Source organism: Cyprinus carpio, unplaced genomic scaffold (genome assembly GCF_018340385.1).
Source record: "Cyprinus carpio isolate SPL01 unplaced genomic scaffold, ASM1834038v1 S000006712, whole genome shotgun sequence".
NCBI lineage: Eukaryota > Metazoa > Chordata > Actinopteri > Cypriniformes > Cyprinidae > Cyprinus > Cyprinus carpio.
The window spans coordinates 225,947-249,604 of record NW_024879319.1 but is presented as its reverse complement, the minus strand read 5'-3'; the positions used below and the strand labels follow the sequence as shown (position 1 = coordinate 249,604).

General features: G+C 39.6%; 1 pseudogene; it reads right to left on the bottom strand.

Annotated features, from left to right (window-relative positions):
* The window catches only part of LOC109106545, a 39,036-nt pseudogene extending 16,183 nt beyond the window's left edge, over positions 1–22,853 (bottom strand).
* Positions 22,854–23,658: the final 805 nt, after the last annotated feature.

The following is a 23,658-nucleotide window of genomic DNA, read 5'->3' as shown; positions in this document are numbered from 1 at the left end:
GAGTGTATGTGTATGTTTGTGTATGTGTGTGTGTGTGTGTGTGTGTGTGTGTGTGTGTGTGTATGCGTGTGTGTGTGTGTGAGAGACTGATGCGGTGCATGTATAGGGGGGATCTACACATGCCAGTGTGTTGTAATGATTGGGCAGATGAATGATCATTGCACAGGGTCAGTGTAGGTGGGGTCATTTCTCTGGCCTATGACCCTCTCTGACTCAGCCTCTCTGTCTGCTGGGAAGCCAAGGCTTGGAAACAACATCCCCAATTTAGGGGCATTCTGGATGGGGCTGTCTCAAAATACTGCTTGTGTGACCTCTGTTAGAGGAAACAGCAGAGTGTGTGTGTCTCTGTGTGTGTACCATGGGAGACAGCGGTGTGTCCAGGCTGGTCTCTGTCTTGCTGTCGTCTGCATCACTGTCTTTGTCGCTGCCGCTGTCATTGACGAAGCAGATCTGCAGGTTCATTCCGCTCTGGAGCCTGTGAGGATATGCAGTGCTGTTAAAAACTTCAGCCCAAAAACTCAGTTTAATCATTACTAATGCAGAATGATGATATTTTAAATCACTCTGGGAATGTCTGTTTTATGTTTACGCTCTTGTGTACAGTACTTTGGTTGAATTTTTTTTTATGGTTTTGGAGGGTGCTGTATAAATAAAACAGCGTTGATTTGAGAAAAGCACAAAGTGAGAGCACTGGAATACCCGCGGTGACATCAGCAGCAATATCGCCTGAAAGTCACACAAAGCAGTGAAACGCGCAGGAAAAGGAAAACTGCTGAAAGCATCAGAAAAACTCGACTTGAGGATCCAGCTGAACGTTGCTAGAGCGCTTCACTTTAAGACTCTGTGTGCTTTGCAACTGCTTGCAATTTAAAGACATTTAAAATTGGATTTTTGTTATTGTGTTTAAGCAATAAAATGGCATGAAACATAAAAATGTAAGGAATTGAAAATGTCTGATTGCAGATTTAGTCTAAATGGCTGAAATTAAAACTTTTTTTTTTCTACAAAGAATTGAATACAATTCCACAAAGTCAGAATATTGACTGACTAGATTACTGTTTATGAACTATGAAAATCACTCTCTCCTTAAAGCAGATGAACATTTTAACTGACAGATAAACATTTAACTTACTAACAGATATCGCCATAATTCACCAGTTTATTCATCACATTTAATGGAGAGCGGTGTTTTGAATGACAGGTGTTCTGAAGTGTTGTTTTAATATGCATAATGGATGAAGCCAGGTCAAATTCTCATTTGATTCTGCTGACACGTTAAAGGTTTTTACAGAGGGGATTTTGCATTTCTCTTTTTATCACTCCACAAATCACAAACAGCCAGAAAAACAGGAAAAACTACAACAAGAACAACAAAAACAACAACACATTGATTTAAAATGCTGTATAAATCAATGTGAAAGATTTATGAACAAACCCCTCCATAAAACCCTTCAGAACACAGATAGAAATAAAACTGCTGCTGAAGCGGAGAAAAAACTCATTTAGAAAAAAACTGTACAATAATTGACCTCCACAGATAATAAAATCAGCTAAATGATATTTACAGGGAAAAGCCTTTTAGAAAAATAAATAGGAATAAAACAGTAAAGTTTGGTGTGTGCACGTGCTGCTGAAGTGAAAGTGAAGAAACAGTCTTGTGTTGTGAGAATTGGATTGTATGTTTTGTATTATGATTAAAGTCAGGTGCAGGTAGAGCAATATGGCTGAAGATGTTAAAAGAAGACAAGTTATGGAAGCAGAACAGCCCAAAATCTCAAAAGTGAGCAGTGCATGCAAAAAAACAATTTTGCCTGTAGTGTCCCGTCTTAAAGATCATGGGATTCTCCCTCACGGCTCTAGCAGAAGTAAGGTAGATCTAGAGCAGAATGATGATGGTCACAGTGTTCATGTTTTACTGTAATGACGACACTGTGTCAACATGACAGAGAAATGACAAGAGAAGTGCTCATCCCGGCCATGTGAAACTGAAAGTGAGCAGCAAGGAATCAGGTTAAAGTTGTGTGTGTGTGTTTGAGAGAAGGAGCTTCTTCCCTTTTGGGAAGAGTGTGTGTGTGTGGGGTGCGGAGCTGGAGGGGGAAGCCCTTCATGTTCATAGAGAGAGTGTTTGAAAGCTCGGCTTCACCACACAAACACAGGAACGTGACGCTGTTTCACTATCTGAGCCCCAGCTCCGCTCTCATGCTGTGGTCAGGGAAAGTTGAAGAAAAGGCCCGTGTCCCTGTGCTCCGTCTGTGTGTATACATACAGCCAAAACAAAATCTATTCAGACCCCTTCAACATTTCTCACATTATATCACGGTTTCTTCACTATAGTTTAGAAAATGGTAATAAAATACGACAAGAACTCCATCTTGATAATGTCAGATCACTTTGATAGAAAGTTATGTAATGAATTACAATCAACCAAAAATAATTCAGCTGTTAATGTAAGTACACAATTAGATAAAACCAATCGTTTTGTTCTGTCTGTGGTGTAAAAAGGTCACATTAGCAAAAAAAAAAAAAAAAAAAAAGGAAAAAGAAAAACCCCTTCAGCAACACATGCTCAGGTCAAAGTGTCTGAATAATTTCTGATCCTAAATTTGTATCAGTTTTACTGGTAGTGCACTGTATGAAGAATTTTTGGGTAAAATATTTCATAGTTTACTTGATTTTGCTATCCTCACTAACATAAATGAACTATAGTGTCCTGCACCCATATGTATGTGTGTGTGTGTGTGTGTGTGTATACACTTGCCTGGTTTTATTATTGCACTTTATCTTTTTGTGCCTGTAGATTTCAGATACAGTATATATGTTTTAAATTTTCTGTCTCTCTAACATGCACTGATCTTTACAGCTGTACTCCTCTGTATATTCTGAAGGCATTTACTGAGGTTTGCTCATATATTATTCACATTGATTTATAACAACATATTAAAGTTTTTTCTTTTCTTTTTCCGTGCTTTGACAGTATTTTCTGAGTTTTTTTAAGAAGATAAAAAGTTCCAAATTTCCCTCGGTAAAAACCTTTAACTCCAATTCGTCACCAAAATCACTTAAGAATTTTTAACCCTTGTTTTATCCATTAAGCATATTTAAACACTTCAGAACACGTGTAATTCAAAACAATTATTTTAATCAACTGTGATTACAATAATAAACTGGCCAAGTATGGTTATATCTATTAGTTAAAATGTTATTAATTTATATATATATACATGGTAATCTAATAATAATAATAGTTTTTTCAGCAAGTTTATTCAGCAAGGATGCATTAAACTGATCAAAAGTGCTTTTTTCTTTCTTTTTTTCTTTCAGATAAATGCCGCATTTTAGAACTTTCTGTTCATCTGTGAATCCTGAAAAATAAAATGTATCACGGTTTCCACAAAAATATTGTGCAGCACAACTGTTTTCAACATTGATAATAATCAGAAATGTTTCTTGAGCAGCAAATCATCATATTAGAATGATTTCTGAAGATCATGTGACACTGAAGACTGGGGTAATGATGCTGAAAATACAGCTGCACATCACAGAAATATATTACACTTTAACAGAGATTCACACAGAAAACAGCTGTTTTAAATTATAATAATATTTCACTGTTTTAAATGTATTTTTGATTCAATAAATGCAGCCTTGCTGAGCAGAAGAGACTTCATTCATAAATATTTAAAAATCTAAATGACCTGAAATGTGTGAACTCTAGTGTTTACGCACATATGAAGTGCAGAACATGATTTCTCTGTGTTTATGATTTCTCCGTTACTGACCGTGAGGACAGGCTGGGTTTGCCGCTCTTGCTGCAGCTGCTGTAGATTCCCGGCCCATCGTCGAAGAAACTGCCCAGCGCCAGCTTCTGCCGGATGGACTCCCGCTCATTCTTCTGGGCCTGAGACAGAAACACAGGAGGACGAGCTGAAGACGTGCACACAGAGAACAGCAGGTGGCAGCAGCGAGACACGAAGAGCATGAACAACACACACACACACACACACACACACACACACACACACACACACACACACACACACACACACACACTCTCTCTCTCACACACACACACACACTCTCTCTCTTTCTCTCACACACACACACACACACTCTCTCTCTCTCTCTCACACACACACACACACACACACACACACACACACACACACACACACACACACACACACACTCTCTCTCTTTCTCTCACACACACACACACACACATACATACAAACATTATTTGTGTTTACTCCATGTCTTCTTGTTCCTCCCAGTAGGCAAGCGTGACACATGCAGTATATTTTTTGAAAATCTTTACATGTATATACATTTACATTATATTTTATATTATATATAAATATAGTTTATATATAAACATAGCATATTTTTCTTAAATATATACATGCATGTGTTTGTATTCATATACACATAATAAATATACACAGTACACACACGTTATGTACATAAAAACTTTTATTTTGGATGCAATTAATCTCGATTAATCGTTTGACAGCACTAATTTAAAAATATTTGTAATTACACATTTATAAAGATTAGGATGAATTTTGTAAATTTAAAATATATTAACTTTAAATGTATTACTGAATAACAAATTCAAATGAGAATCATGTGCTTTGGTATGTTAATCAACAGTGTACTTCTTTAAAACACGACAAAATATTATTAAAATGACTTAAATGTACTTTACAATGAATTTTTTATATTGACATTATTATAAAGTGCACTTTTTAAAAGTAAATTGAGAAACAGTCATGAAAGTGTCTCTCTTTAGGTCATTTCATTAATATTACATTATCTGCAGTACAGTTTTTTTTTAAGATTTGAAGTACACTACAAGTGCACACTCAGTACAGTTAAGCACAATTGTTTTTCAGCGGGTCACTGAAGACTCAGTAAATCACATCTGTATGGATGTCTGCACATGCTTCTTTAGAGGTTATGTGTTAAATCAATGTTTATGTTCACTGAAATTAGTGGAACAAGCTAATTAAACCTGCTGTCTACATACTATAAACTGTATACTGTGATCAAGTTACCATAAAACCAGATCTGTCACTAAAACAGACACAATCAGTTCTGCTGTGCTGTGACACACACACACACACACACACACACACACACACACACACACACACACACACACACACACACACACACACACACACACACACACACAGACTCATCACAGAGTCTGACTTCATCCTCTGTGAGTCACAGTAGCACAGCGAGCCGCTGGAGAGCCAGAGCTTCATCAGACTCCGTGTGTGAGGACAATATCTGTCAGATATACAAACACAAGCACATTCTGACATCACCCCGTCTAACATCACTGAGCGGTGAAACGAGACACACTTACATCAGCTCAAACCCTGCAGCACATCGTCACGCCACTGAATTACTGATCCTTTATACAGACAATCTAGAAAGATGGAAATGTTCTGGAAAAGCTCTGTAGAGTTCAGCTGTTATTGTGAATATGCAGACATAAGTATTGACAATAGGAGTGTGTCACATGTATTTTCATAAACTGTTGTTTTTATGATGTGTGATGTGATGGTATTGAGCATATCACTCGCTTTGCACAAACAATCACAGGCCTTCATCAGCTTATTAGCTAACGGTTATTAAAATGCAGTTAGAATGACCGTAAAAATGTAATACATGAGAGCATAAATGCCCTGATGGGTTTTTGACTTATATTTCTATATGATATATATATTTAGCAGCATCACATGAGCAGGAGTGCTGAGTAGCAGAACCACTACAAATGTGATATTGTGAGTTACAGTTTAAGCACAATATTGTCTGTTTTTGCTCAATTTTGCAAATGAAACACACAGCAGCGTTTAGTTCATGAACGAATCTGTTTTTATTTTATAATCAGTTGAATGAATGATTCAGTGACTCACTCATTAAGACAGCGACTTACTGCCACCCACTGGAGCATTTCGTTTCTTATTAAAAGTATCATTTCATTTTTTTTAATAAAAAATTTAACATCAAATATTCAAAAATTGTATTTTTAATACATGAATATCAGCATTATTTATGCAACTGTAATTGCAGTGTAAATGGCATCTCTGAGCTGCATGAAACAGAAATACATGTAAAAGCCACTTTAGATGCAGCTTCTGTGTCTGCAGTGCAAAGATGGATTTTAACGTGGTTTGAATTGAACAGCCCAATAGTGTGTTATTATTCTGACTGATTAAATGTATTTGGACACAAATGGTGCATACATTTAATTGGAAAACTGCTCTTATAAAGGTAAACCAGGTAGACACAGGTTTATTTCTCTCTCTTTGCTCTTTTCTGTTCGTAATACTGTAACAGTGACACACAGATCTCACTCCAGCAGATCACGCAGGTACAGTCACATAATACCGTTTTCACAAGATGCACTGCTCGTATGATTTGACCTCAATTACCTTTTCAAATGGTTTTCTGTATTACATGCATTCTTATGTATTTCTATTCTCAATCTAAAATGTATATGTATGCAAGTATTTTTATTTCCATGTTGGTGTGTTTCTGTGAGAGTGTTTTGTCAAACTACACATTCTGAGACTAATGGAGCTGAACAGACCACACCACACCCTCAACCATCAAAGAAATACAGAAACAGACATTAGAAAAGAACAAAATATTTATAGAAATAAAATTCTGGAATAAATTTAGCTTAAATGGGCAGGTTGTGTCATGCACACACAGATACATTTTATGAGTAAATAATGAGAGAGAGAGGTTATTATTATTTTAATTTGTTTCTGCATGTGAGAGAGACAGGGTGTGTGTGTGTGTGTGTGTGTGTGTGTGTGTGTGTGTGTGTGTGTGTGTGTGTGTGTGAGGCAGAGACAGAGACAGGCCGGCACCAGTCGTCTCCATGCAGGTGGTTGCCTGGATACCGGTCTACTCGAGGGGCCCCTGGAGGATTGGGCCCCGTCCCCATACACACACATTATTTCCTCACCTGCACATCTTCAGCTCTCCTGCTGTCATATTTCTGCTCTCTGATTTCTAAGCGTCTGTGATGCTGTTTCTGCTCTCCATGCACACACTGTTTCAGGTCTGATTCCTCTCTTTCTCATTTCCTTCCTCTCTGTCTGCTTCATCTGTCAGTGTGTGTTGTGCATATGCTCATGCTGTCAGCGCCGTGTGCTGTGTGTGTTATTCTGTGTCACGCTGCTCTCTGCTGGCCTGCACATAAACACTCTTTCTATATTTCTCGTTTGCACATAAATCCTAGTTAAACTATCACTCCCAGCTCTACAGATGTGTTAATAACCGTCACTCACTGTTATTCAAGCCCATGACACCTGTCCACCTTGTTATAGTAAAATAATTTTGGGGCTCAATGTTACAGGGTTGAAGAATATAGTTTACATTCAATATACTAGCATCTGAGTTCTGTAAGATTTTGTAATGTTTTTAATAAAGTCTCTTCTGCTCATCAAGGCTGCATTTATTTGATCAAAAATACTGTAAAAACAGTGAAATATTATTAGAATGTAAAACAGCTGTTTTCTATGTGAATGTGTGTTAAACTGTAATTTATTTCTGTGATGCACAGCTGTATTTTCAGCATCATTACTCCAGTCTTCAGTGTCACATGATATTAGTGAATTATTATTATATGATGATCTGCTGCTCAAGAAACATTTCTGATTATTATCAATGGTTGGAAAACAGTTGTGCTGCACAATATTTTTTGTGGAAATCGTGATATATTTTGTATTTCAGGATTCACAGATGAACATCAAAAGAACACCATTTATTGGAAATAGAATTAAATGTCTTTACTGTCACTTTTGATCAACTGAATGCATTCTTGACTAATAAAACATTAATTTCAATAATAAATTAAGTTATTAAAAGCATTAATTTAAATAAATGTCTTTACTCCACATGAATTGTCTCACACTCTTTTATCTTCTCTTTTAAATCTCTTGTTCTCTCTCAAACTCTTCCTGATGTTGTTCCTTCCTAAAACAAATGTCTATAAATGTTTTCCTCTGGGGGTCTGTGGGAAGTCGACCATCCTGTTACACATCTCTCTCTCTCTCTCTCTCTCCCTCTCTCTCTCTCTCTCAGGTCCTCTCTTTACCTCCAGATAAATGCACACACACCAGAAGAAAATCCAAGTGTTCACTAGGTTTAAACACAGATCAGGAAAAACACTTCCCGAAGCATACATGACACGAGTCTGAGATATTGTACATCATCCATCCTCCAGTATAAGCAGTAAAAACCATCTTCTAATGTGACACAGATTTTAAAAAGAAATAAGCCGGAGAGTTACAACAGAATAAAAGCGCAATCAGAGGAACAGACAGCGACACAGCGACGATTAAAAATTAATAGATCTGCTCTTGCATAGAAGCCCTTCAAATCGCATCAATATCATAATGCAGTAAACATTTCTTATGACCTGTGACTATATCCACGATATACCATGAGCTCAGGCACCTTTAATGACTTTATCTTTAATGGCTTTAATGACTGATGCAAGTGATTAACTGAAGACAGTGATGTGGAGTGTGTGTGTGTTTGTTTGATGTGTTATTGCATTAAATGGGGCGCTTCTCTTGAGGTTATGAGATGTAACGCACACACACACACACACACACACACACACACACACACACACACACACACACACACCAGCACTGCATACACACTCGGTCACCTGAACATGTTCATACATCCTCACGGTAAAGCACTGACACTGACTCATGACGTGTAAAACCAGCACATCTCACAATCATGCCGTGATTTCATCTTGGAAAATCAGATTTCTGTGGCCTTTTTCCTCCAGAAAACATCTAAGCAATCGCCTTCAGCAAAAGATCAGATTCTAGAGAAAGATCCTTCCCCCCCGTGATGGTCTTGTCATCTGATCCTACCTGATAGGAGCAGCTGTCCTGGTGCACCATCTCTCACTGCATCCTCTAGATCCACACGAGAAACACAGGAGAGTCCCACCCGACACACGTCTGTATCCACAGCCTCTGCACACGGAGAGGGAGGGATACGAGGGAACCGAGGGTGGGGCTCCGGGAGGGCTTACTCAGCACCAGCCAATCAGAGCGCGGCACACGCGGACGGGGGCGGGGTCAGAGACCAGAGAAGGGGAGGAGTGACTATTCAGAGCGGAGCGGGGGAGGAGATGTCCCACGGATCGAGAGAGGGAGGAGGGATGAAAGGAAAGAGTGAAGAAAAGCAGTGGGAGGAGAATCGCTGCAAAGAAAAGAGGCTTTCTGTGGCACATTCCTGCAGCTAAAGAATTCCTGAGACAGAGCACTGCTATTCAACTCCTCACACATTCTTCACTGCACAGACAGACAAGTTGACACACACACACCACACAAACCAACACACACACACCACACAACACAAAGAACGTGTATAAGCAAATGTTTAACTTCTGCAAAACAGGTGTCATTTGGGTCCTTCATTTGCATATGTGTAAGACAATTACTTTAACAGTGAGCAGCTGATGGCAACTGTTACTATGTGTCAACTCACACTTCTCTAAACACAATCCAGTTTGTTTGTAAATGATTTGTCTTTCTGCATGAGGATTCTGTTTTGGCCTGCGGCCTGCTTGCATATACAAACACAAAACATGAAAACCAATTCTTTAGATTTTTTTTTTTTAAGATAATAGATACTTCTGCATAATTTTAAGAGTTGCTGAAATTATACACTTTAAAATATATACTTATGTGTGAACTGAATTTAATATTTTCAGACTTGACTGCATGTTAACTGCAATCAAACAAACATGTATAATAATTAAAATTTATATTAAATGCAATTATTGGATAAATGTTATTACAGTTTTTTCAAAATGCTTTTGAAGTTTTTGAAACTATGGCTCCATTTCTCAAAATTCTACACACAAAACCACAACACACACACACAACATACAAAACTTCACACCTTGCAAAAGCAAACACTTCTTTGAAAACTGTTTTAACTATTAAAAAAATTACACACAAGCATTAAATAATAAGCTACATACACGTCAAACTACACACAGATGTGAAAAATGTAAAACATTGCTTTCGAGTGTCTTTGATTGTTCAGAGTGCAGTTAAGAACAGGAGTTTGTCACAGCACTTGCACACAAACGCATATGCACATAAACATTCTGTATACAGTATGTATGAATGATGAATTATACAACGGTCTGCAACTGAACTAAGTCAATACTGAACTGACTTGAGCTGTAGAATGACACTATTGAAGTAATTTAAAGGGATACTCCACCCCAAAATGAAAATTTTGTCATTTATCACTTACACCCCATGTTGTTCCAAACCTCTAAGGGTGCTTTCACATCTCTAGTTCGGTTCATTTGGTACGAACCAAGGGCAAACAATTATACATTGTAGCATTTTTTCAGCTTCTTTGGTTTACTTTTCACACCACACTGATTGCTTTGGGTCCGAACCAGTTGAAACGAACCAAAATGCAGTCACATGACAACATCCACATCACTCATTGGGCCATGACGTATTTCCTAAACTGCTTTTCGATTGGTCAGAATTTACGTGCAGGAAAATTCCATCATAAGAGGAAAAGCCGGCAAACAACACGGAGACAACACAGCTATGGAGAGACGACTCCGCGGGCTGGTTTTGTCCCTGGCCATAATCTATTACATTGTTTGTATACACCACAATATGCAAACAATACATTTCTATAATGAAGCGCGGATGCGGCTTGAAAACAACGTTCTAATGCACTGCAAACGGCGAGCGGGCATCGCTCGTAACTTCAAGCGGAGGCGTGCATTAATTCACGAGCTGCCATGCTAAAGTGCAAACTGTCAACAAACACTTCCTCATCCCATAATGCACAGCGCAGCTGACTACGGCAGCTGGTTTAGTCCAAAAATGATCAGTACCTTTTGCAGTAGTGGAGGGACTGTCGAGGTCGGATCACGTTCTCACCACAAACGAACCGCTCCAGAGTTCGTTTGAAAGCGTACCGAGACCACCTCTTCTAGCAGGTCTCGGTACGCTTGTTTGGTCCGCCTTTGTTGTGCACCCGAGTGTGATTGCTGCTTTCACACCTGCCCAAACGAACCGCACCAGAGGGGGAAACAAACTCTGGTACGATTCAACCGAACTAAATGAGGCAAGTGTGAAAGCACCCTAAAAGCTTTGTTCGCCTTCAGAACACAATTTAAGATATTTTAGATGAAAACTGGGAGGCCTGTGACTGTCCCATAGACTGCCAAGCAAGTTACACTGTCAAGATCTATAAAAGGTATGAAAGTCGTAGTCAGAATACTCCATCTGCCATCAGACGTGCAATCTGGGTTATATGAAGCGACTGGAACACTTTTTGCCACAAGAATGCATCTTAGAAGGGGACTTAGACTGGGAAACTGAGCTGAAAGTCGACATGCTGCCTCCCCTCTCTCCTTGGTTCCTGCTGGTGTAGTCCAACCCTGAGGGGGCTCCCATTTCCAAGTTCAACCAGGAGTGGGTTCTGATCCCAGAGGGCAGCCTTGAGAGCCTTGAGGCTCATGGAAAAACCCACCCACCCGCCCGCTTCTGCCTCCTCCACCGCTGTCGTCTGGCAGCCCCTCTGTTCGCCCTCAGCCCACCATCATTACAGTGTGAGCTCCGTGGGTCTCCAGCATTGCTATGGCTGGAGAATCCCTCGCCTCTGCCCTCAGCCTCCGAGGCCCGGACTCCACCTCGGCCCATATACCCAACGGCTCCACCTCGGCTCCTAGCTCCCTCGCCTCCACCGTCAACCGTCGATCCACCAGCTTCACCGGGCTCCCTCGTCCTATCGGGCATCAACCCGTCATCGCCTCAGTCACTCCGGCCAGAGCCCTCGGCTCCACCTTGTCCCCCCAGGTCCTCGGCATCCCCCTGGCTCGCTGGCTCTCTGTCTCCACCTCGGGCTCCTCTGCCACCGATCTGCCACTGCTCCACCACCATGGCTCTTCCCTCCATCGGCTCCACCGTGGGTCGTCATCATGGCTGTGGCCTGGGTCCTGCTGTGCTCCTCCTGCTCCAAGTTCCTCCTGTTTCCTCCTTGCCTCCTCCCTCCATCGTCACCTCCCTGGATTCTGTCTGTCCATCCTCCTCCGGAACCTCCTCCCTAGTACCCACCCTTGCCCCCCTCCCCAGTTGTTCTACGGCGCCCCCTTCCAGGAGGGGGGCATTATGTCAGGATTATGGACCTGTTTTGTTATGTTTTGCCCCTTTTTTCCTGTTTGTCCTTAAATGTTCCTGTCCTAATTTTATTTGATTATGTTCCATTGATGTCACCTGTGTTCCCCTGATTGCCCTGTGTTTAAAAGTCCTAGTCTGTTCAGTTGTGTTTGTCAGGTCTACTCGTTCTCTACGTGTGTTGGCTCAAGCTCCTATTGAGGATTATCTCCTATGTTTCCTTGATTAAAGACAGTTCTCGTTTACTCGTACCTCCTGCATGCTTCCTCAACAGCGTAACGTGAGATCTTTCAAACACTTCTTTTGTGGATGTTACGTGCTTGATGTTAAACAGGGATGACCATAACATTTAAGTGAGACAACCGTTACTTGGTGTTATACAGACCAAAGATGACACTGAAAAGTAGTATGTTTTAGAGGTTTTTACTGGTCATGTTGTGAAAGAGTATAAATAAAAAAGTGAAGGTGAAAGTTATGTGACATACAGCCAAGTATGGTGACCCATACTCAGAATTGGTGCTCTGCATTTAACCCATCCAAAGTGCACACACACAGCAGTGAACACACACACACGAACACACACCCGGAGCAGTGGGTATCATTTATGCTGCGGCTCCCAGGGAACAGTTGGGGGTTCAGTGTCTTGCTCAAGGACACCTCAGTCGTGGTATTACCGGCCCGAGACTCGAACCCACAACCTTAGGATTAGGAGTCAAACTCTCTAACCATTAGGCCATGACTTCCCAATAAATGTTAAATTTAGCACAAAAAGTAAAACAAACAGGAGTCTCACCCAAATAAAAGAAATAAACAGAACAAAACAATCCTTATAACTAACCCCTAAACTAACTAAACTAAAAACTTAAACTTGTATGAGTTGTTCTCAAATTATCTTCTTTTATATTCCATAGTTTATGTTATGACGTTATAGCTTAAATGTTTATGTGTAATATATTTTATGTTGAGTCAAATAAAAATGTTCTTTCTAAAGCTACAATTTGTAATGTCTAACTGATACTTTCTCATTTAACACAAACCAGCTTTAAATAATCTTTTGTGGATATTTTCACAGTCAAATTTATTTTGTGATTAATTAGATTAATTAATCGACACATCATGTAATTAATTTGATTAAAAATTTTAATCGACTGACAGCCCTAATATTTATATATATATAAATTGCACATATTTATATAGTGTTTTGTTAGGACAGGGGTTGTTTCACAGTATCTGATGCGAGTCTTTCTCTCGGAGTGGTGCAGGATAACAGGAGGAGTTTAATCTGTCTGTGCCATCTGGCCCTCAGTTCACATAAACCAGATTAACTCTCTCCTTCATATCAGACACACCCTCAATCTCACAATAATAATCTATCACTATCACTCTATGTCTAATCTATGGGTTTAGTACTGATACTTCTCAATCACTCAACAAATGAAGCAATGACAACAGTAACACAAATGGACACCAGTAAGAAGAAAGTAATCTCAGAATTTATGAATGTATGGTGTGACATCTCTCATCTCTAATTTTTACAGAAACTATGAGCTCGTGAAACATTGCACAAGAAAACCCAAGATTCCCAGAGACTATGAGGCACATGGATCTGCGCATCACCTGCAGTGTTTCAGAGGAGAAGCTGGCCAGTAAGGTGGAGCAGTGATGACATCATATCCTGTTTCCTGTCTGAACAGTGCATTAGCGCTCAGCTCATCTGACTGTTCTCTGGGCATTAAATGATGGTAAAATCCCTTTCATGAGACATAAAGGACAGAGGAAAATCAGCTCCTCTCTCTCTAGATTATGTGCCTTTGGGTGCGTGATCGGGATTCAGACAGGAAGCAGCACAGTGTGTGTGAGTGTGTGTGTGTCTGGACAGAGGAAAATCAGCTCCTCTCTCTCTAGATTATAATGCGTGTGTCCTGTGATTCAGTGCAGGATCTGGGAAAAGCTCCAGAATGTGCGTGTGTGTGTTTGCATTATATAAAGGCACCATAATGGCAACAGTCTTGAGCTGTGAACAGTTACAGTAGTCTAAATATAGATCTGAGCAGCAGATATGATTTAAAGGAATAGTTCACCTGCGTGTTTGTAAGAAACAAATCCATCATTAAGACGTTTTAATCTAAAATACGAGTCCATAATCCATAATAACACTTCCTTCAGTGAAAAAGGTGATCTCCTGTTGTCATTCACATCAAAATCCAGCCAACTGCTTGATCTGTGCAGATTTCTCTCCTGATTCAGACCAGAACACTTCTTCACTGGAGGAAGTGTTATTATGGATTATAGACTTGTATTTTAGTCGACGGGTTTGTTTCATCTTTTGTCCTCTCTCCAGATGTTCACTGAGTGGACTGGAGTGCTGTGGATTACTTGTGGATTATTGTGATGTTTTTATCAGCTGTTTGGACTCTCATTCTGACGGCACCCATTCACTGCAGAGCATCCATTTGCTGAGACACTGATTTCAGTGCTACATTTCTACTAACACCTGATGAAAGAAAACACACTCATCCACATCAGCAAGTTTTAATTTTTAGATAAACGATTCCTTTAACTGATCAACACATCATATTTAACACTGCTGTCAGTTTGAATGATGACAGAATGAATAGATCTGAACATCTGAAGGACATGTGAGTGTTGTTTGCTGTGTGTAGGTGCAGAACAATCACCATCATCTTATTTCACATAATGAGTGATTTCAGAAACAGGCTAATGATGTATATCTAGATTATGTTGGAAATGTAACTAAAAAACATGTTTTTACACTAGAAATACAAAATGATTAATGCCTATTGTTGAATGAAACTGAAATCGTAATGTATTCTGGGATGCATTCAGGGCTGATAGTGTTTCCAGAACAAAGGCGAGCTCACAAGTGTTTCTGACTATCTCTGTGTCTGGTTTCAGTGCTCTCTCGGATGTGAATGTGTAGTGTTTTCTCTCTGTGATCTGCAGCGAAGAGACGCTTTTAGATGCGTGACATTTTCCACAGCGCTCCGTCATGAATGTTTAAAACTACACTCACAGCAGCACGGCAAGAACCCACAGAGCTGCAAATAATGAGGAAACACTGTCAAAACCTCTTCAGCAGAGAGACACCATCTCGCTGTGTGTGTGTGTGTGTGTGTGTGTGTGTGTGTGTGTGTGTGTGTGTGTGTGTGTGTGTGGGACGGCTGACGTCGCCCTCTATAGCCTAAGACCTGTGGACTTTCAGTAGAGAATGAAATGTACTTCAGTCTGACATCTGCATGCTGTACTGCACACACAGAACCATGTGTGACACTCGTCTGCGTCTCAACTTCATCATCATCTTCACCTAACCAACAACTTGTCATCTGAGAAAACTATTCTCACATACACACTGCCAAAATAAAAGTTCAGTTTAATTTGAAGAAACTGTGACAGAAATATATTTTTGTTCATTTTAATTTTAACAGTAAATTAAATGTTCATTTTCATTTGATTACATCTTAAAAGATCAAATAAAGAGGTTTTGTGCATTCATGTGATTACCATTATTTTTAATAATACATATTTATTAAGCCATAAATCCCAGAATCCACAAACATTAAAATAGACAACACAGCATTTCTAAACAGATTAAAACATTTCACAGGGCACTATTGTTAACATGTTAATACATGAATAAATTGTTAAAATGAATTGTATTGACTGGACATGCTTTTTTATTATGTTTTGAATCAGTTTTTATTTTGATATTTTCCTTTTTCATTTTAATTTTGAAGTTCATCATTTTGTGTTTTGTCATGTTTACAAGTTTTAGTTGTTATAGTTAGTATTATTTTGTATTTATATTTATTTAAATGATAAATGTTGCCTTGGCAACGTTGCTGGAATAATAAAATGTATTTTTTAATATTTTATTTCATAACATTTATTTTATTTCAAGTCAGGTTTACAGTTTAGCTGTTTTAACCCTGAGGACGCCTCCAGTCCTTTCATTCTGTCCTGTTCTGGCTGCAGGTTTAACGTGTTTTTGTTAAATGTTGGAGGGCAGTCGTCATCACTGCTGTAAATGAGTCAAGGCTTTGTAACTGCAGTGTGGACTGGCCACTTGAGTTTCATGCTGGAAGAACTTTATTTTTAGATACCAAACCAGACCGCAGCACACACACACACACACACACACACACACACACACACAAACACACACTTACAACATGTGTGTGTTTCCTTCAAATCAAACCAGACCGCCAATCACACAAACCCTACATAATCACATAAACACATCCTTCCAACGTCACACACCCTACAAGTTCTGTGTGTGTGTCCTGTAATTCAGGTCTGACTCAAACCTGCAATCCATCACAACTCCACCACCCAGCTCCAAAAATCATCATCATCAAAAAACACACAACACACACAGGCTTGAATGTGTTGCCAAAAGGCAGGTCATGCATATTCCACAGCAAAAACATGCTGTCTAAGCTGCGATCGGCAGCTCGCCCTGATGACATCACCAGTGTGTGTGTTGTGTGTGTGTGTGTGCGTGTGTGTTGCACTCAGTGATGCTGTAAACACCTCTGCCAGCTCACACTCACACAAAACACCACACATTATACTCTGTTCAAAGACAATCAAGCAAATTAAAGCAGATTATACACTATTAAATTATTTTCATGAAAAATTATTTTTCAACTTTAACCCCCCAAGATTTTAATTACTATAATGCATAACAATAATAATAATGATTATACACCACACTTGATTATTTAAATTGTAAAGCATTTCTGTTATGGTTGTATTTACTGCTTTTACAGTGATTTACATTAAAAAGATTTAATGTGTTTTTAATGTTTTGAGGTGTTTTTAATGTAATTATTTTATACTTTTATAATAAAAAAATTATAATATAATAATTTTTTAATAATAATATATTTTTCTATTGCAACTGTATTCAAACTCAGCACTAAGAATGAAAATTGCTAATCAAAAAGTGAAACGTCTGGACACACACCAGAAATGATCATAAGACTTGTTGCATTAAAGCGATGAGAATTTTGTGTGAAAATACTGTCATAAAAAATATTGTTACAATGGCAAAACACACATTTGATTTTGGAGTGAAAAGACAGCGTGAATGTTTGAACATGCTAAACGCTGAATCTGTGTGTGCTTCTGAACAGAACACACTGATCGAGGAACGAGAGCAGACACGTCTGACAAACCTCACATCATTCACACACTCTGCTCCACTCACACACACAACAGCACAGTGAGAACCAACAGAAACACTGATCACTAAAGAAGCCGTCAGTCCTTAAACTCAAGCCCATGTGATGAGTTACCTGTGTGACCGGAGCAGACGAGCCCAGCGCTCTCCTCACATTCACACTCATTCAGTCCAGCAGTCCAGAGCCGGAGCTCACAGCAGATCACACACAGAGACGAGGAAGAGACGGATCCTGCACTGATAAGTGTGTGTGTGTGAGGGCATGTCCAGACACACACACACTCGAGATCAAACTGTTAGACACATAAAAGAAGATGTGCAGCAGAACGCTGGTAACCAAACAAGTGGAGTCAATGGAGACCAGCAAGTTTTGTTACAACCAACATGCTTCAGAATATCTTCTTTTGTGTTCGACAGAAGAAAGAAAAACTCGAACCGCTTTGGAACGACAAGACTATTTATTTTTAATACGTACTGTACTTGAAGTATTTGTTCTGAAATGGTGATTTCAAAAAGACGAACAGTCACTGTAGTGAGGTAGCTCAGTTTGTCTAATTCATAAAAAACAGAAATTCAGTCAAATCTAATTCATATACAGTAACATGCTTTCAAAGTTTTTCACAAATTGATACAAAAAAGAGTGATACTGAATCCTGTAAAGCTGCTGTATCATATCTGATATGTGCATGTCTAAGTCTCTACATTATCAATATGATCAAACTCTGCTGTTAAACCTGTTTCTCACTCAATCTCCTCATGTCTTCTGTCTCTGAGTGATAGTTTAGAGTTTTTTATCCAGTCAAAGCTCTTTTAGTGTAATCAGCTTCAGCTGCTGCTTCTGGTGTCAGATCTTGAGTGATTTTGATCAAGTAAAGGTCAGAATAACTGCAGTAATATCTCCAGATGAACTCTTACTGGGACTGAAGCAGCTCAGCTTTACTTGATTCTCCATCAATCATGTTTTAGAGTCTCAAATCTAAACATCAGGATCTTTTGTGGAGCGTTTGTTTCCAGAAGCTTTACTTTCACTGTTCCTCAGCGGAGGAATGATCTTCACAAGCCTCCAGAACATCTCACATCTTCTGAGGAGCCTTTATTTCTTCATCTCTCAATCACTGCATTATATGTTTGGATCATTTACATCTCATCTCACTGAGACACATTACTGCAGATATAGAGCACAGACTCATATCTATTTGATTTTGTGTCAGTATCTGCTGTACTGCTGGAAAGATCTAATTGATTTACATCACAAGAATCAGAAGGTTTTCAGGTGGTTTTCTCACATGTATTATGTCGATCACTTATGTAGCAGGTTTAATGAGCTTCTGTAAGTGTGTGAGAGCTCATGATGACTGTGCTGGAGCACAAGAGCAGTCTGGATGATCTGCTGTGTTTATTTAGATAATGTTCAGGAAACAGGATCTGTCTGCAGATCAAATCTCCCTCTGGGCAGCTCCAGAGCTGTCATCAACTGGGAAAAAAACTATCACAAATGAAGTCAGTCTTTAAGTTAGACTAGTGGTCAACCATGAAACTGTAGGGTTTCTCCAAACATCCATAAACCCCCAAAACATTATCTAAGGCCGTATGATTTCCACGATGTGGAAAAATATATGAATCACAGAATCCAGCCATTAAAATGGTATTTACAGTATAAGGCAGACTGTTAATTGAATTTTAGAGAAATGAATAAAAAGTAGTGTTGTTACTTCATCAAATGATCAAACTATTGTATGTGAACATTAAAGCACAAAAACTGCTGTTGAAATATGAAGTCTGCATGTTCTGTGTGAAAGAGTGGTGCAGTTTCATGTCATACACTCACATAATCAGAACAGAATTATTACTATTTTTTAAGGAGCATCACAATTTTTCTTCCATGTTTTAATGTAAACAGTAAGCCTCTGTTATAAAGGGAACTGGTACATTTTCACTGGATTTCATGTTCAAAGTTTAATTAAACTGTAAATGTTTTTTAATGCCTTTATTTAATTACCACCATTTTTAAAAAATAAATTTGAATTAACTCAGAAAAAAAAAAAACTCAGAAAAAAAAAAACCAACAACCAACAACCCAGAATATCTAAAAAAGACCCTAATTATTGTAAAGTATTATAATGCTTAGAAAAAAATTATATTAGATGTTAAACACATGACATGCTTTCTGAAGGTAATTAAACAATTAAAACAGAACCATGAAACAAGAAGAACGAAAAGAAAAAGAAAAACATAATCCAGAAAAAAAATTATGTAAAAAAAAAACAGATTTCAAAGAGCGCTAGTTTTATCCAAAATGAGTGAATGTTTAACTTTAACAGTGAAATGGTAGTGAAAATATTACAAAACACAGTTCTTTTCCTGTCTTTTTTTGTGATTTTGCTGGCCACGTCTGACTGCGCTTCCCTCGTGTTCCCATGTGTGCGGTGTAATAAAAGCAGAAGTGGGGCGTTTGACCACAGAATGATCATGTGACGCTCTGAGCTCACAGACTCCACCAGGATCTCTGGTTTATGTTCCTGTTTGAGTCCGTTCTGAATGAGGTGTTTTTACTCTGATCAGAGCTGTTCCTCTTCACTCTGAACCGCAGCTGTGAGGTGCTGTGAGACAGACAGCTGATGACTGACCTCACACTGACCTACTGCAGTCAACCTGGACACTTCTGTCACCGGTCCGGAGGAGAGGAGTAGATATGAACCCGGAGCTTAGTGCTGCTGTTCACGAGGTGACAACACAGGGTCACCGGTCCGGGGACGAGTATATCAGATGTCATGCTGTGTTGTTACTGGTCTCTGTACTGTCCAGGATGAGTGTGAACACAGCAGAGATCATCAGCAGGAGAGATGAAGACAACTACACACGCTCTGAAGGACACCAACATGTGTCTCCTGCTGCATTCCTCACACACACACACACACACACACACACACACACACACACACACACACACACACACACACACACACACACACACACTGAACACACACACACCACACACACACACACACGCATGCACGCACGCACACACACACACTCACACACTCACACAACACACACACACACTCAACACTCAACACACACACTCACACACACACACACACACACACACACACACACACACATGTTTGTTTTTGTGAAAAGTGGGGGCCATCCCATAGGCGTAATGGTTTTGTATACTGTACGAATTGTATATTCTATCGCCCTACACCAACCCTACACCTAACGCCTACCCCTTACAGGAAACTTGCGTGCATTTTTACTTTCTCAAAAAAACTAATACTGTCATGGTTTATAAGCATTTTTTGAAAATGGGGACATGGGTTATGTCCTCATAAGTCACCCTCTCCTTGTAAATACCAGTGACATACCCATGACATTATACAAAGTTGTGTGTCCTGATATTGTCACAAAAACAACACTCAACACTCAACACACACAATCCCCCCTGCACGCGCGCACACACACACACACAAACACACACATATACACATACACACACACACTCTCTCTCTCTCTCTCTCTCTCTCTCTCTCTCTCTCTCTCTCACACACACACACACACACACACACACACACACATAACTCAAGGTGTGTGTTATAGTATGACTATAAGTATAACTTATAGTATAACTCAAGTTTTTAATTAGGGGCACATCAACAATTTAAAAGCACACATTCATGCTCAGAATGATCTGCACATCTCTGAACTTCACACAACCTCAGTGAAACATTTGCTTGATCCTTAACAACAGCACGGTCATATCATGAATGCAGCAGCGCCATCTGCTGAGCTCTACACACACACACACACACACACACACACACACACACACACACACACACACACACACACACACACAGGGAGTGTGTCTCATTGAGAAGATGTGGATGAACTCTCACACTCCAGACTGAAGAACACAACACTGATGTGCTGTATGACACCCGCAGATGAGCATTTACAGTGTGTGACACTCTGATACGAGAGCACCAAGAATCAAACCACATACAAACTATATTATATTATCTAGCATTACTATCATGATTAACCTCCAAATACCATCACATTTACCTCCAAATACTGCAAAATTACAATTATTTTCAGTGAAATATAACCAGGATATGATTATATGAAACTTGCTCAAATGCAGACTGAAGTACTGGTAGAAATATTGGTTTCAAGGTGTCCTTGTTACAGTGTAATTATACATTTAATACTGAGTAATGTTACAGTTTTTTTTCAATCACTTACATTTTCAAACTGTTGTCTCTTTTTTTAACATGTACATGCAACATGTAACAAAGGCACCTTAAAATAAAGTGTTACCGAAATATCATCTTTTTTGCCCCAAAACTATCAATAAAGAAGCAGAGAAGTGCATCATACAGTATGTGACCCTGGAGCACAAAACCAGTCAAAGGGGTCAATTTTGTAAAACTGAGATTAATGCATCATCTGAAAGCTGAATAAATAATCTCTCCATTGATGTGTGGTTTGTTAGGAGGACAATATTTGTCTGAGATACAACTATTTGAAAATCTGGAATCTGAGGGAGCAAAAAAATCTAAATATTGAGAAAATCATCTTTAAAGTTTTCAAATGAAGTTCTTAGCAATGCATATTACTAATCAAAAATTAAGTTTTGATATATTTTAGGAGAGAATTGTACAAAATATCTTCATGGAACATGATCTTTACTTAATATCCTAATGATTTTTGTCATAAAAGAGAAATGTATAATTGTGACCCATACAATGTATTGTTGTCTATTGCTACAAATATATCTGTGCTACTGATGACTGCTTCTGTGCTGCAGGGACACACTTCTGCTCCACTAGCAGCACCCAAGCTGTAAATATAATGAGTTTTCCTAAACACACCTATCAGACATGACATACTGGAAAGTATTCAAGCATCCATAAAAACTGCCACACTTCACATCTAAGCAGACTGAAGCAGAGCAGAGCAGAGGATGCTGATTTTAGCATGCAGGACAGGAGTGGACTCACGCTGGTGGAGTTGGTCCGGATCAGGCCGTGGTTGTGGTTCTGCTGTTCTCTGAACTGTAGGCCTGCCAAGTGTCTCTCCAGAGCAGCCCAGTCCATGGCTGGAAGCTGGCTGTCCTCCACACATTCTTCTGTGTTCTCGGCGCTCCCGAGGCCGGGTTTGCTGGACGTCTGGCTCTCGCCGCTCTGCTGGGGTCCGGAGGAGGCTCTGACGCTCACCGAGCCGGAGTGCTGCTGCTGGTTGTCTGTGTACTCCCTCTCCCAGTCCAGCAGCGCTCTCTTCTTGTACTGTGGTAGTCCTCGTCCTCCTCGTAGTCCTCCAGACCCCAGCTCCAACTGGGAGAGGACTTGTACTCAGAACAGGGCGTCACCTTGTTGGAGTTGGACTCGGAGCTGGAGCGACTGGAGGAATCGCTGGCCAGATCCATGCCATCCTCCGGTAATCCTGAGACACAGACACAACGCATCAGAGACAGATACTGCGGAAAACATACAACTAATGCCATTTTTAAAGGGTTTTTTTTTAAATGCTGACACACAAAATCATTCCCTGTCACACAGTTTCTGAAAGCTGACACTTAAACAGCAGAAGCACACACCAAATCTGCAAAACCATACACTAATTCTCAGCCTTTGACTCAATTTGCAAAACACAGCACACAATTCTCGATGTGACACACGAAAATCTAACAGGAATTAATATTACAGCAAACGCAGTGCTTCATTTTAAAAGAGATGTGAGGCAGTTTGTATTTTGTGTGTGCGATTCTTGGACTTCACCATATTCACTAGTCCACGACACGTGTGTCTACTGAGCAGAAGAGATCACTGTTCCTCAGTGCTCTGTGTTCTTCAGTGATTTCTTTTCTAAACATTTGGGTGTTAGGCTGTGCATCACGGATACCATCAACTTTGGTGAGATCATAAATTCCATCACACACACACAACACACACACACACACACACACACACACACACCACACACACACACATCCATTAATTAGAAAGCACCACTGAACGCAAATGTAAATTTTTATTAGTAAGTACAGGACTGTAAATGTTTGCAAACATGACATTTGTTGTGTGCATGAAACTCATCTACAAAAGGCTGTGTACCAAATGTCTGAGCACTGGCCCCATGGTGGTACTATTATCAATAAACTGACCTCTCTGCTGATGTCTTAGCAAACTGCGATCCTTAGCCATGTTCCAAACGGAGCACTTAATGAGCACTTCC